Source organism: Lepisma saccharinum, chromosome 13, assembly GCF_977018435.1.
Source record: "Lepisma saccharinum chromosome 13, izLepSacc3.1, whole genome shotgun sequence".
Classification (NCBI taxonomy): Eukaryota; Metazoa; Arthropoda; class Insecta; order Zygentoma; family Lepismatidae; genus Lepisma; species Lepisma saccharinum.
The window spans coordinates 41,948,641-41,958,256 of record NC_139241.1 but is presented as its reverse complement, the minus strand read 5'-3'; the positions used below and the strand labels follow the sequence as shown (position 1 = coordinate 41,958,256).

At 44.6% G+C, this 9,616-nt stretch overlaps 53 non-coding genes across 53 annotated transcripts; all 53 read left to right on the top strand.

Moving 5' to 3' along the window:
• The first annotated feature begins 42 nt into the window (after positions 1 to 42).
• TRNAA-AGC (transfer RNA alanine (anticodon AGC)) lies at positions 43 to 115 on the top strand. Its single transcript has one exon. It is a non-coding gene; the product is annotated as a tRNA-Ala (tRNA).
• A 76-nt stretch (positions 116 to 191) lies between these two features.
• Positions 192 to 264, top strand: TRNAA-AGC (transfer RNA alanine (anticodon AGC)). Its single transcript has one exon. It is a non-coding gene; the product is annotated as a tRNA-Ala (tRNA).
• A 76-nt stretch (positions 265 to 340) lies between these two features.
• TRNAA-AGC (transfer RNA alanine (anticodon AGC)) lies at positions 341 to 413 on the top strand. Its single transcript has one exon. It is a non-coding gene; the product is annotated as a tRNA-Ala (tRNA).
• Positions 414 to 489: 76 nt separating this feature from the next.
• On the top strand, positions 490 to 562 carry TRNAA-AGC (transfer RNA alanine (anticodon AGC)). Its single transcript has one exon. It is a non-coding gene; the product is annotated as a tRNA-Ala (tRNA).
• Positions 563 to 638: 76 nt separating this feature from the next.
• Positions 639 to 711, top strand: TRNAA-AGC (transfer RNA alanine (anticodon AGC)). The gene has a single exon. It is a non-coding gene; the product is annotated as a tRNA-Ala (tRNA).
• A 76-nt stretch (positions 712 to 787) lies between these two features.
• Positions 788 to 860, top strand: TRNAA-AGC (transfer RNA alanine (anticodon AGC)). Its single transcript has one exon. It is a non-coding gene; the product is annotated as a tRNA-Ala (tRNA).
• Positions 861 to 936: 76 nt separating this feature from the next.
• On the top strand, positions 937 to 1,009 carry TRNAA-AGC (transfer RNA alanine (anticodon AGC)). The gene has a single exon. It is a non-coding gene; the product is annotated as a tRNA-Ala (tRNA).
• A 76-nt stretch (positions 1,010 to 1,085) lies between these two features.
• Positions 1,086 to 1,158, top strand: TRNAA-AGC (transfer RNA alanine (anticodon AGC)). The gene has a single exon. It is a non-coding gene; the product is annotated as a tRNA-Ala (tRNA).
• A 76-nt stretch (positions 1,159 to 1,234) lies between these two features.
• Positions 1,235 to 1,307, top strand: TRNAA-AGC (transfer RNA alanine (anticodon AGC)). The gene has a single exon. It is a non-coding gene; the product is annotated as a tRNA-Ala (tRNA).
• A 76-nt stretch (positions 1,308 to 1,383) lies between these two features.
• Positions 1,384 to 1,456, top strand: TRNAA-AGC (transfer RNA alanine (anticodon AGC)). The gene has a single exon. It is a non-coding gene; the product is annotated as a tRNA-Ala (tRNA).
• A 76-nt stretch (positions 1,457 to 1,532) lies between these two features.
• Positions 1,533 to 1,605, top strand: TRNAA-AGC (transfer RNA alanine (anticodon AGC)). Its single transcript has one exon. It is a non-coding gene; the product is annotated as a tRNA-Ala (tRNA).
• Positions 1,606 to 1,681: 76 nt separating this feature from the next.
• On the top strand, positions 1,682 to 1,754 carry TRNAA-AGC (transfer RNA alanine (anticodon AGC)). The gene has a single exon. It is a non-coding gene; the product is annotated as a tRNA-Ala (tRNA).
• Positions 1,755 to 1,830: 76 nt separating this feature from the next.
• Positions 1,831 to 1,903, top strand: TRNAA-AGC (transfer RNA alanine (anticodon AGC)). The gene has a single exon. It is a non-coding gene; the product is annotated as a tRNA-Ala (tRNA).
• A 76-nt stretch (positions 1,904 to 1,979) lies between these two features.
• TRNAA-AGC (transfer RNA alanine (anticodon AGC)) lies at positions 1,980 to 2,052 on the top strand. Its single transcript has one exon. It is a non-coding gene; the product is annotated as a tRNA-Ala (tRNA).
• A 76-nt stretch (positions 2,053 to 2,128) lies between these two features.
• Positions 2,129 to 2,201, top strand: TRNAA-AGC (transfer RNA alanine (anticodon AGC)). The gene has a single exon. It is a non-coding gene; the product is annotated as a tRNA-Ala (tRNA).
• Positions 2,202 to 2,277: 76 nt separating this feature from the next.
• On the top strand, positions 2,278 to 2,350 carry TRNAA-AGC (transfer RNA alanine (anticodon AGC)). Its single transcript has one exon. It is a non-coding gene; the product is annotated as a tRNA-Ala (tRNA).
• Positions 2,351 to 2,426: 76 nt separating this feature from the next.
• TRNAA-AGC (transfer RNA alanine (anticodon AGC)) lies at positions 2,427 to 2,499 on the top strand. The gene has a single exon. It is a non-coding gene; the product is annotated as a tRNA-Ala (tRNA).
• Positions 2,500 to 2,575: 76 nt separating this feature from the next.
• TRNAA-AGC (transfer RNA alanine (anticodon AGC)) lies at positions 2,576 to 2,648 on the top strand. Its single transcript has one exon. It is a non-coding gene; the product is annotated as a tRNA-Ala (tRNA).
• A 76-nt stretch (positions 2,649 to 2,724) lies between these two features.
• Positions 2,725 to 2,797, top strand: TRNAA-AGC (transfer RNA alanine (anticodon AGC)). The gene has a single exon. It is a non-coding gene; the product is annotated as a tRNA-Ala (tRNA).
• A 76-nt stretch (positions 2,798 to 2,873) lies between these two features.
• Positions 2,874 to 2,946, top strand: TRNAA-AGC (transfer RNA alanine (anticodon AGC)). Its single transcript has one exon. It is a non-coding gene; the product is annotated as a tRNA-Ala (tRNA).
• A 76-nt stretch (positions 2,947 to 3,022) lies between these two features.
• TRNAA-AGC (transfer RNA alanine (anticodon AGC)) lies at positions 3,023 to 3,095 on the top strand. Its single transcript has one exon. It is a non-coding gene; the product is annotated as a tRNA-Ala (tRNA).
• A 76-nt stretch (positions 3,096 to 3,171) lies between these two features.
• TRNAA-AGC (transfer RNA alanine (anticodon AGC)) lies at positions 3,172 to 3,244 on the top strand. The gene has a single exon. It is a non-coding gene; the product is annotated as a tRNA-Ala (tRNA).
• A 76-nt stretch (positions 3,245 to 3,320) lies between these two features.
• On the top strand, positions 3,321 to 3,393 carry TRNAA-AGC (transfer RNA alanine (anticodon AGC)). Its single transcript has one exon. It is a non-coding gene; the product is annotated as a tRNA-Ala (tRNA).
• Positions 3,394 to 3,469: 76 nt separating this feature from the next.
• Positions 3,470 to 3,542, top strand: TRNAA-AGC (transfer RNA alanine (anticodon AGC)). Its single transcript has one exon. It is a non-coding gene; the product is annotated as a tRNA-Ala (tRNA).
• Positions 3,543 to 3,618: 76 nt separating this feature from the next.
• Positions 3,619 to 3,691, top strand: TRNAA-AGC (transfer RNA alanine (anticodon AGC)). Its single transcript has one exon. It is a non-coding gene; the product is annotated as a tRNA-Ala (tRNA).
• Positions 3,692 to 3,767: 76 nt separating this feature from the next.
• Positions 3,768 to 3,840, top strand: TRNAA-AGC (transfer RNA alanine (anticodon AGC)). Its single transcript has one exon. It is a non-coding gene; the product is annotated as a tRNA-Ala (tRNA).
• A 76-nt stretch (positions 3,841 to 3,916) lies between these two features.
• TRNAA-AGC (transfer RNA alanine (anticodon AGC)) lies at positions 3,917 to 3,989 on the top strand. The gene has a single exon. It is a non-coding gene; the product is annotated as a tRNA-Ala (tRNA).
• Positions 3,990 to 4,065: 76 nt separating this feature from the next.
• TRNAA-AGC (transfer RNA alanine (anticodon AGC)) lies at positions 4,066 to 4,138 on the top strand. Its single transcript has one exon. It is a non-coding gene; the product is annotated as a tRNA-Ala (tRNA).
• A 76-nt stretch (positions 4,139 to 4,214) lies between these two features.
• On the top strand, positions 4,215 to 4,287 carry TRNAA-AGC (transfer RNA alanine (anticodon AGC)). The gene has a single exon. It is a non-coding gene; the product is annotated as a tRNA-Ala (tRNA).
• A 224-nt stretch (positions 4,288 to 4,511) lies between these two features.
• On the top strand, positions 4,512 to 4,584 carry TRNAA-AGC (transfer RNA alanine (anticodon AGC)). The gene has a single exon. It is a non-coding gene; the product is annotated as a tRNA-Ala (tRNA).
• A 76-nt stretch (positions 4,585 to 4,660) lies between these two features.
• TRNAA-AGC (transfer RNA alanine (anticodon AGC)) lies at positions 4,661 to 4,733 on the top strand. Its single transcript has one exon. It is a non-coding gene; the product is annotated as a tRNA-Ala (tRNA).
• Positions 4,734 to 4,809: 76 nt separating this feature from the next.
• TRNAA-AGC (transfer RNA alanine (anticodon AGC)) lies at positions 4,810 to 4,882 on the top strand. The gene has a single exon. It is a non-coding gene; the product is annotated as a tRNA-Ala (tRNA).
• Positions 4,883 to 4,958: 76 nt separating this feature from the next.
• On the top strand, positions 4,959 to 5,031 carry TRNAA-AGC (transfer RNA alanine (anticodon AGC)). The gene has a single exon. It is a non-coding gene; the product is annotated as a tRNA-Ala (tRNA).
• Positions 5,032 to 5,107: 76 nt separating this feature from the next.
• TRNAA-AGC (transfer RNA alanine (anticodon AGC)) lies at positions 5,108 to 5,180 on the top strand. Its single transcript has one exon. It is a non-coding gene; the product is annotated as a tRNA-Ala (tRNA).
• A 225-nt stretch (positions 5,181 to 5,405) lies between these two features.
• TRNAA-AGC (transfer RNA alanine (anticodon AGC)) lies at positions 5,406 to 5,478 on the top strand. Its single transcript has one exon. It is a non-coding gene; the product is annotated as a tRNA-Ala (tRNA).
• A 76-nt stretch (positions 5,479 to 5,554) lies between these two features.
• Positions 5,555 to 5,627, top strand: TRNAA-AGC (transfer RNA alanine (anticodon AGC)). Its single transcript has one exon. It is a non-coding gene; the product is annotated as a tRNA-Ala (tRNA).
• A 76-nt stretch (positions 5,628 to 5,703) lies between these two features.
• Positions 5,704 to 5,776, top strand: TRNAA-AGC (transfer RNA alanine (anticodon AGC)). The gene has a single exon. It is a non-coding gene; the product is annotated as a tRNA-Ala (tRNA).
• A 76-nt stretch (positions 5,777 to 5,852) lies between these two features.
• TRNAA-AGC (transfer RNA alanine (anticodon AGC)) lies at positions 5,853 to 5,925 on the top strand. Its single transcript has one exon. It is a non-coding gene; the product is annotated as a tRNA-Ala (tRNA).
• Positions 5,926 to 6,150: 225 nt separating this feature from the next.
• On the top strand, positions 6,151 to 6,223 carry TRNAA-AGC (transfer RNA alanine (anticodon AGC)). Its single transcript has one exon. It is a non-coding gene; the product is annotated as a tRNA-Ala (tRNA).
• Positions 6,224 to 6,299: 76 nt separating this feature from the next.
• TRNAA-AGC (transfer RNA alanine (anticodon AGC)) lies at positions 6,300 to 6,372 on the top strand. The gene has a single exon. It is a non-coding gene; the product is annotated as a tRNA-Ala (tRNA).
• Positions 6,373 to 6,448: 76 nt separating this feature from the next.
• Positions 6,449 to 6,521, top strand: TRNAA-AGC (transfer RNA alanine (anticodon AGC)). The gene has a single exon. It is a non-coding gene; the product is annotated as a tRNA-Ala (tRNA).
• Positions 6,522 to 6,597: 76 nt separating this feature from the next.
• On the top strand, positions 6,598 to 6,670 carry TRNAA-AGC (transfer RNA alanine (anticodon AGC)). Its single transcript has one exon. It is a non-coding gene; the product is annotated as a tRNA-Ala (tRNA).
• Positions 6,671 to 6,746: 76 nt separating this feature from the next.
• TRNAA-AGC (transfer RNA alanine (anticodon AGC)) lies at positions 6,747 to 6,819 on the top strand. The gene has a single exon. It is a non-coding gene; the product is annotated as a tRNA-Ala (tRNA).
• A 76-nt stretch (positions 6,820 to 6,895) lies between these two features.
• Positions 6,896 to 6,968, top strand: TRNAA-AGC (transfer RNA alanine (anticodon AGC)). Its single transcript has one exon. It is a non-coding gene; the product is annotated as a tRNA-Ala (tRNA).
• Positions 6,969 to 7,044: 76 nt separating this feature from the next.
• On the top strand, positions 7,045 to 7,117 carry TRNAA-AGC (transfer RNA alanine (anticodon AGC)). The gene has a single exon. It is a non-coding gene; the product is annotated as a tRNA-Ala (tRNA).
• Positions 7,118 to 7,193: 76 nt separating this feature from the next.
• On the top strand, positions 7,194 to 7,266 carry TRNAA-AGC (transfer RNA alanine (anticodon AGC)). The gene has a single exon. It is a non-coding gene; the product is annotated as a tRNA-Ala (tRNA).
• A 76-nt stretch (positions 7,267 to 7,342) lies between these two features.
• TRNAA-AGC (transfer RNA alanine (anticodon AGC)) lies at positions 7,343 to 7,415 on the top strand. The gene has a single exon. It is a non-coding gene; the product is annotated as a tRNA-Ala (tRNA).
• Positions 7,416 to 7,491: 76 nt separating this feature from the next.
• On the top strand, positions 7,492 to 7,564 carry TRNAA-AGC (transfer RNA alanine (anticodon AGC)). The gene has a single exon. It is a non-coding gene; the product is annotated as a tRNA-Ala (tRNA).
• Positions 7,565 to 8,087: 523 nt separating this feature from the next.
• Positions 8,088 to 8,160, top strand: TRNAA-AGC (transfer RNA alanine (anticodon AGC)). Its single transcript has one exon. It is a non-coding gene; the product is annotated as a tRNA-Ala (tRNA).
• Positions 8,161 to 8,236: 76 nt separating this feature from the next.
• TRNAA-AGC (transfer RNA alanine (anticodon AGC)) lies at positions 8,237 to 8,309 on the top strand. The gene has a single exon. It is a non-coding gene; the product is annotated as a tRNA-Ala (tRNA).
• A 523-nt stretch (positions 8,310 to 8,832) lies between these two features.
• On the top strand, positions 8,833 to 8,905 carry TRNAA-AGC (transfer RNA alanine (anticodon AGC)). The gene has a single exon. It is a non-coding gene; the product is annotated as a tRNA-Ala (tRNA).
• Positions 8,906 to 9,279: 374 nt separating this feature from the next.
• On the top strand, positions 9,280 to 9,352 carry TRNAA-AGC (transfer RNA alanine (anticodon AGC)). Its single transcript has one exon. It is a non-coding gene; the product is annotated as a tRNA-Ala (tRNA).
• A 76-nt stretch (positions 9,353 to 9,428) lies between these two features.
• Positions 9,429 to 9,501, top strand: TRNAA-AGC (transfer RNA alanine (anticodon AGC)). Its single transcript has one exon. It is a non-coding gene; the product is annotated as a tRNA-Ala (tRNA).
• The last annotated feature ends 115 nt before the right edge of the window (positions 9,502 to 9,616 follow it).

The following is a 9,616-nucleotide window of genomic DNA, read 5'->3' as shown; positions in this document are numbered from 1 at the left end:
GGCAGCTGTAATAGCATTTATGTTAAGAACCGTTGTTGTCATGGGGATGTAGCTCAGGTGGTAGAGCGCTCGCTTAGCATGCGAGAGGTACTGGGATCGATGCCCAGCATCTCCAAAAGTTGTTTAACCTTTTATTGATAGAATGGATTGGCAGCTGTAATAGCATTTATGTTAAGAACCGTTGTTGTCATGGGGATGTAGCTCAGGTGGTAGAGCGCTCGCTTAGCATGCGAGAGGTACTGGGATCGATGCCCAGCATCTCCAAAAGTTGTTTAACCTTTTATTAATTGAATGGATTGGCAGCTGTAATAGCATTTATGTTAAGAACCGTTGTTGTCATGGGGATGTAGCTCAGGTGGTAGAGCGCTCGCTTAGCATGCGAGAGGTACTGGGATCGATGCCCAGCATCTCCAAAAGTTGTTTAACCTTTTATTAATTGAATGGATTGGCAGCTGTAATAGCATTTATGTTAAGAACCGTTGTTGTCATGGGGATGTAGCTCAGGTGGTAGAGCGCTCGCTTAGCATGCGAGAGGTACTGGGATCGATGCCCAGCATCTCCAAAAGTTGTTTAACCTTTTATTAATTGAATGGATTGGCAGCTGTAATAGCATTTATGTTAAGAACCGTTGTTGTCATGGGGATGTAGCTCAGGTGGTAGAGCGCTCGCTTAGCATGCGAGAGGTACTGGGATCGATGCCCAGCATCTCCAAAAGTTGTTTAACCTTTTATTAATTGAATGGATTGGCAGCTGTAATAGCATTTATGTTAAGAACCGTTGTTGTCATGGGGATGTAGCTCAGATGGTAGAGCGCTCGCTTAGCATGCGAGAGGTACTGGGATCGATGCCCAGCATCTCCAAAAGTTGTTTAACCTTTTATTAATTGAATGGATTGGCTGCTGCAATAGCATTTCAGTTAAGAACCGTTGCTGTCATGGGGATGTAGCTCAGATGGTAGAGCGCTCGCTTAGCATGCGAGAGGTACTGGGATCGATGCCCAGCATCTCCAAAAGTTGTTTAACCTTTTATTGATAGAATGGATTGGCAGCTGTAATAGCATTTATGTTAAGAACCGTTGTTGTCATGGGGATGTAGCTCAGGTGGTAGAGCGCTCGCTTAGCATGCGAGAGGTACTGGGATCGATGCCCAGCATCTCCAAAAGTTGTTTAACCTTTTATTAATTGAATGGATTGGCAGCTGTAATAGCATTTATGTTAAGAACCGTTGTTGTCATGGGGATGTAGCTCAGATGGTAGAGCGCTCGCTTAGCATGCGAGAGGTACTGGGATCGATGCCCAGCATCTCCAAAAGTTGTTTAACCTTTTATTAATTGAATGGATTGGCAGCTGTAATAGCATTTATGTTAAGAACCGTTGTTGTCATGGGGATGTAGCTCAGATGGTAGAGCGCTCGCTTAGCATGCGAGAGGTACTGGGATCGATGCCCAGCATCTCCAAAAGTTGTTTAACCTTTTATTAATTGAATGGATTGGCTGCTGCAATAGCATTTCAGTTAAGAACCGTTGCTGTCATGGGGATGTAGCTCAGATGGTAGAGCGCTCGCTTAGCATGCGAGAGGTACTGGGATCGATGCCCAGCATCTCCAAAAGTTGTTTAACCTTTTATTAATTGAATGGATTGGCTGCTGCAATAGCATTTCAGTTAAGAACCGTTGCTGTCATGGGGATGTAGCTCAGATGGTAGAGCGCTCGCTTAGCATGCGAGAGGTACTGGGATCGATGCCCAGCATCTCCAAAAGTTGTTTAACCTTTTATTGATAGAATGGATTGGCAGCTGTAATAGCATTTATGTTAAGAACCGTTGTTGTCATGGGGATGTAGCTCAGGTGGTAGAGCGCTCGCTTAGCTTGCGAGAGGTACTGGGATCGATGCCCAGCATCTCCAAAAGTTGTTTAACCTTTTATTAATTGAATGGATTGGCAGCTGTAATAGCATTTATGTTAAGAACCGTTGTTGTCATGGGGATGTAGCTCAGATGGTAGAGCGCTCGCTTAGCATGCGAGAGGTACTGGGATCGATGCCCAGCATCTCCAAAAGTTGTTTAACCTTTTATTAATTGAATGGATTGGCTGCTGTAATAGCACTTATGTTATGAACCGTTGTTGTCATGGGGATGTAGCTCAGGTGGTAGAGCGCTCGCTTAGCATGCGAGAAGTACTGGGATCGATGCCCAGCATCTCCAAAAGTTGTTTAACCTTTTATTAATTGAATGGATTGGCAGCTGTAATAGCATTTATGTTAAGAACCGTTGTTGTCATGGGGATGTAGCTCAGATGGTAGAGCGCTCGCTTAGCATGCGAGAGGTACTGGGATCGATGCCCAGCATCTCCAAAAGTTGTTTAACCTTTTATTAATTGAATGGATTGGCTGCTGAAATAGCACTTATGTTATGAACCGTTGTTGTCATGGGGATGTAGCTCAGGTGGTAGAGCGCTCGCTTAGCATGCGAGAGGTACTGGGATCGATGCCCAGCATCTCCAAAAGTTGTTTAACCTTTTATTAATTGAATGGATTGGCAGCTGTAATAGCATTTATGTTATGAACCGTTGTTGTCATGGGGATGTAGCTCAGATGGTAGAGCGCTCGCTTAGCATGCGAGAGGTACTGGGATCGATGCCCAGCATCTCCAAAAGTTGTTTAACCTTTTATTAATTGAATGGATTGGCAGCTGTAATAGCATTTATGTTAAGAACCGTTGTTGTCATGGGGATGTAGCTCAGATGGTAGAGCGCTCGCTTAGCATGCGAGAGGTACTGGGATCGATGCCCAGCATCTCCAAAAGTTGTTTAACCTTTTATTAATTGAATGGATTGGCTGCTGTAATAGCACTTATGTTATGAACCGTTGTTGTCATGGGGATGTAGCTCAGGTGGTAGAGCGCTCGCTTAGCATGCGAGAGGTACTGGGATCGATGCCCAGCATCTCCAAAAGTTGTTTAACCTTTTATTAATTGAATGGATTGGCAGCTGTAATAGCATTTATGTTAAGAACCGTTGTTGTCATGGGGATGTAGCTCAGATGGTAGAGCGCTCGCTTAGCATGCGAGAGGTACTGGGATCGATGCCCAGCATCTCCAAAAGTTGTTTAACCTTTTATTAATTGAATGGATTGGCAGCTGTAATAGCATTTATGTTAAGAACCGTTGTTGTCATGGGGATGTAGCTCAGATGGTAGAGCGCTCGCTTAGCATGCGAGAGGTACTGGGATCGATGCCCAGCATCTCCAAAAGTTGTTTAACCTTTTATTAATTGAATGGATTGGCAGCTGTAATAGCATTTATGTTAAGAACCGTTGTTGTCATGGGGATGTAGCTCAGATGGTAGAGCGCTCACTTAGCATGCGAGAGGTACTGGGATCGATGCCCAGCATCTCCAAAAGTTGTTTAACCTTTTATTAATTGAATGGATTGGCAGCTGTAATAGCACTTATGTTATGAACCGTTGTTGTCATGGGGATGTAGCTCAGGTGGTAGAGCGCTCGCTTAGCATGCGAGAGGTACTGGGATCGATGCCCAGCATCTCCAAAAGTTGTTTAACCTTTTATTAATTGAATGGATTGGCAGCTGTAATAGCATTTATGTTAAGAACCGTTGTTGTCATGGGGATGTAGCTCAGATGGTAGAGCGCTCGCTTAGCATGCGAGAGGTACTGGGATCGATGCCCAGCATCTCCAAAAGTTGTTTAACCTTTTATTAATTGAATGGATTGGCAGCTGTAATAGCATTTATGTTAAGAACCGTTGTTGTCATGGGGATGTAGCTCAGATGGTAGAGCGCTCGCTTAGCATGCGAGAGGTACTGGGATCGATGCCCAGCATCTCCAAAAGTTGTTTAACCTTTTATTAATTGAATGGATTGGCTTCTGCAATAGCACTTATGTTATGAACCGTTGTTGTCATGGGGATGTAGCTCAGGTGGTAGAGCGCTCGCTTAGCATGCGAGAGGTAATGGGATCGATGCCCAGCATCTCCAAAAGTTGTTTAACCTTTTATTAATTGAATGGATTGGCAGCTGTAATAGCATTTATGTTATGAACCGTTGTTGTCATGGGGATGTAGCTCAGATGGTAGAGCGCTCGCTTAGCATGCGAGAGGTACTGGGATCGATGCCCAGCATCTCCAAAAGTTGTTTAACCTTTTATTAATTGAATGGATTGGCAGCTGTAATAGCATTTATGTTAAGAACCGTTGTTGTCATGGGGATGTAGCTCAGATGGTAGAGCGCTCGCTTAGCATGCGAGAGGTACTGGGATCGATGCCCAGCATCTCCAAAAGTTGTTTAACCTTTTATTAATTGAATGGATTGGCTGCTGTAATAGCACTTATGTTATGAACCGTTGTTGTCATGGGGATGTAGCTCAGGTGGTAGAGCGCTCGCTTAGCATGCGAGAGGTACATGGATCGATGCCCAGCATCTCCAAAAGTTGTTTAACCTTTATTGATAGAATGGATTGGCAGCTGTAATAGCATTTATGTTAAGAACCGTTGTTGTCATGGGGATGTAGCTCAGGTGGTAGAGCGCTCGCTTAGCATGCGAGAGGTACTGGGATCGATGCCCAGCATCTCCAAAAGTTGTTTAACCTTTTATTAATTGAATGGATTGGCAGCTGTAATAGCATTTATGTTATGAACCGTTGTTGTCATGGGGATGTAGCTCAGATGGTAGAGCGCTCGCTTAGCATGCGAGAGGTACTGGGATCGATGCCCAGCATCTCCAAAAGTTGTTTAACCTTTTATTGATAGAATGGATTGGCAGCTGTAATAGCATTTATGTTAAGAACCGTTGTTGTCATGGGGATGTAGCTCAGGTGGTAGAGCGCTCGCTTAGCATGCGAGAGGTACTGGGATCGATGCCCAGCATCTCCAAAAGTTGTTTAACCTTTTATTAATTGAATGGATTGGCAGCTGTAATAGCATTTATGTTATGAACCGTTGTTGTCATGGGGATGTAGCTCAGATGGTAGAGCGCTCGCTTAGCATGCGAGAGGTACTGGGATCGATGCCCAGCATCTCCAAAAGTTGTTTAACCTTTTATTGATAGAATGGATTGGCAGCTGTAATAGCATTTATGTTAAGAACCGTTGTTGTCATGGGGATGTAGCTCAGGTGGTAGAGCGCTCGCTTAGCATGCGAGAGGTACTGGGATCGATGCCCAGCATCTCCAAAAGTTGTTTAACCTTTTATTAATTGAATGGATTGGCTGCTGTAATAGCACTTATGTTATGAACCGTTGTTGTCATGGGGATGTAGCTCAGGTGGTAGAGCGCTCGCTTAGCATGCGAGAGGTACATGGATCGATGCCCAGCATCTCCAAAAGTTGTTTAACCTTTTATTGATAGAATGGATTGGCAGCTGTAATAGCATTTACGTTAAGAACCGTTGTTGTCATGGGGATGTAGCTCAGGTGGTAGAGCGCTCGCTTAGCATGCGAGAGGTACTGGGATCGATGCCCAGCATCTCCAAAAGTTGTTTAACCTTTTATTAATTGAATGGATTGGCAGCTGTAATAGCATTTATGTTAAGAACCGTTGTTGTCATGGGGATGTAGCTCAGGTGGTAGAGCGCTCGCTTAGCATGCGAGAGGTACTGGGATCGATGCCCAGCATCTCCAAAAGTTGTTTAACCTTTTATTAATTGAATGGATTGGCTGCTGTAATAGCACTTATGTTATGAACCGTTGTTGTCATGGGGATGTAGCTCAGGTGGTAGAGCGCTCGCTTAGCATGCGAGAGGTACTGGGATCGATGCCCAGCATCTCCAAAAGTTGTTTAACCTTTTATTAATTGAATGGATTGGCTTCTGCAATAGCACTTATGTTATGAACCGTTGTTGTCATGGAGATGTAGCTCAGGTGGTAGAGCGCTCGCTTAGCATGCGAGAGGTACTGGGATCGATGCCCAGCATCTCCAAAAGTTGTTTAACCTTTTATTAATTGAATGGATTGGCAGCTGTAATAGCATTTATGTTAAGAACCGTTGTTGTCATGGGGATGTAGCTCAGGTGGTAGAGCGCTCGCTTAGCATTCGAGAGGTACTGAGATCGATGCCCAGCATCTCCAAAAGTTGTTTAACCTTTTATTGATAGAATGGATTGGCAGCTGTAATAGCATTTATGTTAAGAACCGTTGTTGTCATGGGGATGTAGCTCAGGTGGTAGAGCGCTCGCTTAGCATGCGAGAGGTACTGGGATCGATGCCCAGCATCTCCAAAAGTTGTTTAACCTTTTATTAATTGAATGGATTGGCTTCTGCAATAGCACTTATGTTATGAACCGTTGTTGTCATGGGGATGTAGCTCAGGTGGTAGAGCGCTCGCTTAGCATGCGAGAGGTACTGGGATCGATGCCCAGCATCTCCAAAAGTTGTTTAACCTTTTATTAATTGAATGGATTGGCTTCTGCAATAGCACTTATGTTATAAACCGTTGTTGTCATGGGGATGTAGCTCAGGTGGTAGAGCGCTCGCTTAGCATGCGAGAGGTACTGGGATCGATGCCCAGCATCTCCAAAAGTTGTTTAACCTTTTATTAATTGAATGGATTGGCTTCTGCAATAGCACTTATGTTATGAACCGTTGTTGTCATGGGGATGTAGCTCAGGTGGTAGAGCGCTCGCTTAGCATGCGAGAGGTACTGGGATCGATGCCCAGCATCTCCAAAAGTAGTTTAACCTTTCATTGATAGAATGGATTGGCTTCTGCAATAGCACTTATGTTATGAACCGTTGTTGTCATGGGGATGTAGCTCAGGTGGTAGAGCGCTCGCTTAGCATGCGAGAGGTACTGGGATCGATGCCCAGCATCTCCAAAAGTTGTTTAACCTTTTATTAATTGAATGGATTGGCAGCTGTAATAGCATTTATGTTAAGAACCGTTGTTGTCATGGGGATGTAGCTCAGGTGGTAGAGCGCTCGCTTAGCATGCGAGAGGTACTGGGATCGATGCCCAGCATCTCCAAAAGTTGTTTAACCTTTTATTAATTGAATGGATTGGCAGCTGTAATAGCATTTATGTTAAGAACCGTTGTTGTCATGGGGATGTAGCTCAGGTGGTAGAGCGCTCGCTTAGCATGCGAGAGGTACTGGGATCGATGCCCAGCATCTCCAAAAGTTGTTTAACCTTTTATTGATAGAATGGATTGGCTTCTGCAATAGCACTTATGTTATGAACCGTTGTTGTCATGGGGATGTAGCTCAGGTGGTAGAGCGCTCGCTTAGCATGCGAGAGGTACTGGGATCGATGCCCAGCATCTCCAAAAGTTGTTTAACCTTTTATTAATTGAATGGATTGGCTTCTGCAATAGCACTTATGTTATGAACCGTTGTTGTCATGGGGATGTAGCTCAGGTGGTAGAGCGCTCGCTTAGCATGCGAGAGGTACTGGGATCGATGCCCAGCATCTCCAAAAGTTGTTTAACCTTTTATTAATTGAATGGATTGGCTTCTGCAATAGCACTTATGTTATGAACCGTTGTTGTCATGGGGATGTAGCTCAGGTGGTAGAGCGCTCGCTTAGCATGCGAGAGGTACTGGGATCGATGCCCAGCATCTCCAAAAGTTGTTTAACTTTTTATTAATTGAATGGATTGGCTGCTGCAATAGTATTTTAGTTAAGAACCGTTGCTGGCATGCGGATGTAGCTCAGATGGTAGAGCGCTCGCTTAGCATGCGAGAGGTACTGGGATCGATGCCCAGCATCTCCAAAAGTTGTTTAACTTTTTATTAATTGAATGGATTGGCTGCTGCAATAGTATTTTAGTTAAGAACCGTTGCTGGCATGCGGATGTAGCTCAGGTGGTAGAGCGCTCGCTTAGCATGCGAGAGGTACTGGGATCGATGCCCAACATCTCCACAAGTTGTTTAACTTTTTATTAATTGAATGGATTGGCTGCTGCAATAGCATTTCAGTTAAGAACCGTTGCCGTCATGGGGATGTAGCTCAGATGGTAGAGCGCTCGCTTAGCATGCGAGATGTACTGAGATCGATGCCCAGCATCTCCAAAAGTTGTTTAACCTTTTATTAATTGAATGGATTGGCTGCTGCAATAGCATTTCAGTTAAGAACCGTTGCCGTCATGGGGATGTAGCTCAGATGGTAGAGCGCTCGCTTAGCATGCGAGAGGTACTGGGATCGATGCCCAGCATCTCCAAAAGTTGTTTAAACTTTTATTAATTGAATGGATTGGCTGCTGCAATAGCATTTCAGTTAAGAACCGTTGCCGTCATGGGGATGTAGCTCAGATGGTAGAGCGCTCGCTTAGCATGCGAGAGGTACTGGGATCGATGCCCAGCATCTCCAAAAGTTGTTTAACCTTTTATTAATTGAATGGATTGGCTGCTGCAATAGTATTTTAGTTAAGAACCGTTGTTGTCATGCGGATGTAGCTCAGATGGTAGAGCGCTCGCTTAGCATGCGAGAGGTACTGGGATCGATGCCCAGCATCTCCAAAAGTTGTTTAACTTTTTATTAATTGAATGGATTGGCTGCTGCAATAGTATTTTAGTTAAGAACCGTTACTGGCATGCGGATGTAGCTCAGGTGGTAGAGCGCTCGCTTAGCATGCGAGAGGTACTGGGATCGATGCCCAGCATCTCCAAAAGTTGTTTAACCTTTTATTAATTGAATGGATTGGCTGCTGCAATAGTATTTTAGTTAAGAACCGTTGCTGGCATGCGGATGTAGCTCAGGTGGTAGAGCGCTCGCTTAGCATGCGAGAGGTACTGGGATCGATGCCCAGCATCTCCAAAAGTTGTTTAACCTTTTATTAATTGAATGGATTGGCTGCTGCAATAGCATTTCAGTTAAGAACCGTTGGTGTCATGGGGATGTAGCTCAGAAGGTAGAGCGCTCGCTTAGCATGCGAGAGGTACTGGGATCGATGCCCAGCATCTCCACAAGTTGTTTAACTTTTTATTAATTGAATGGATTGGCTGCTGCAATAGTATTTTAGTTAAGAACCGTTGTTGTCATGCGGATGTAGCTCAGATGGTAGAGCGCTCGCTTAGCATGCGAGAGGTACTGGAATCGATGCCCAGCATCTCCAAAAGTTGTTTAACTTTTTATTAATTGAATGGATTGGCTGCTGCAATAGTATTTTAGTTAAGAACCGTTGCTGTCATGCGGATGTAGCTCAGATGGTAGAGCGCTCGCTTAGCATGCGAGAGGTACTGGGATCGATGCCCAGCATCTCCACAAGTTGTTTAACTTTTTATTAATTGAATGGATTGGCTGCTGCAATAGCATTTCAGTTAAGAACCGTTGCCGTCATGGGGATGTAGCTCAGATGGTAGAGCGCTCGCTTAGCATGCGAGAGGTACTGGGATCGATGCCCAGCATCTCCAAAAGTTGTTTAACCTTTTATTAATTGAATGGATTGGCTGCTGCAATAGCATTTCAGTTAAGAACCGTTGGTGTCATGGGGATGTAGCTCAGAAGGTAGAGCGCTCGCTTAGCATGCGAGAGGTACTGGGATCGATGCCCAGCATCTCCAAAAGTTGTTTAACTTTTTATTAATTGAATGGATTGGCTGCTGCAATAGTATTTTAGTTAAGAACCGTTGCTGGCATGCGGATGTAGCTCAGGTGGTAGAGCGCTCGCTTAGCATG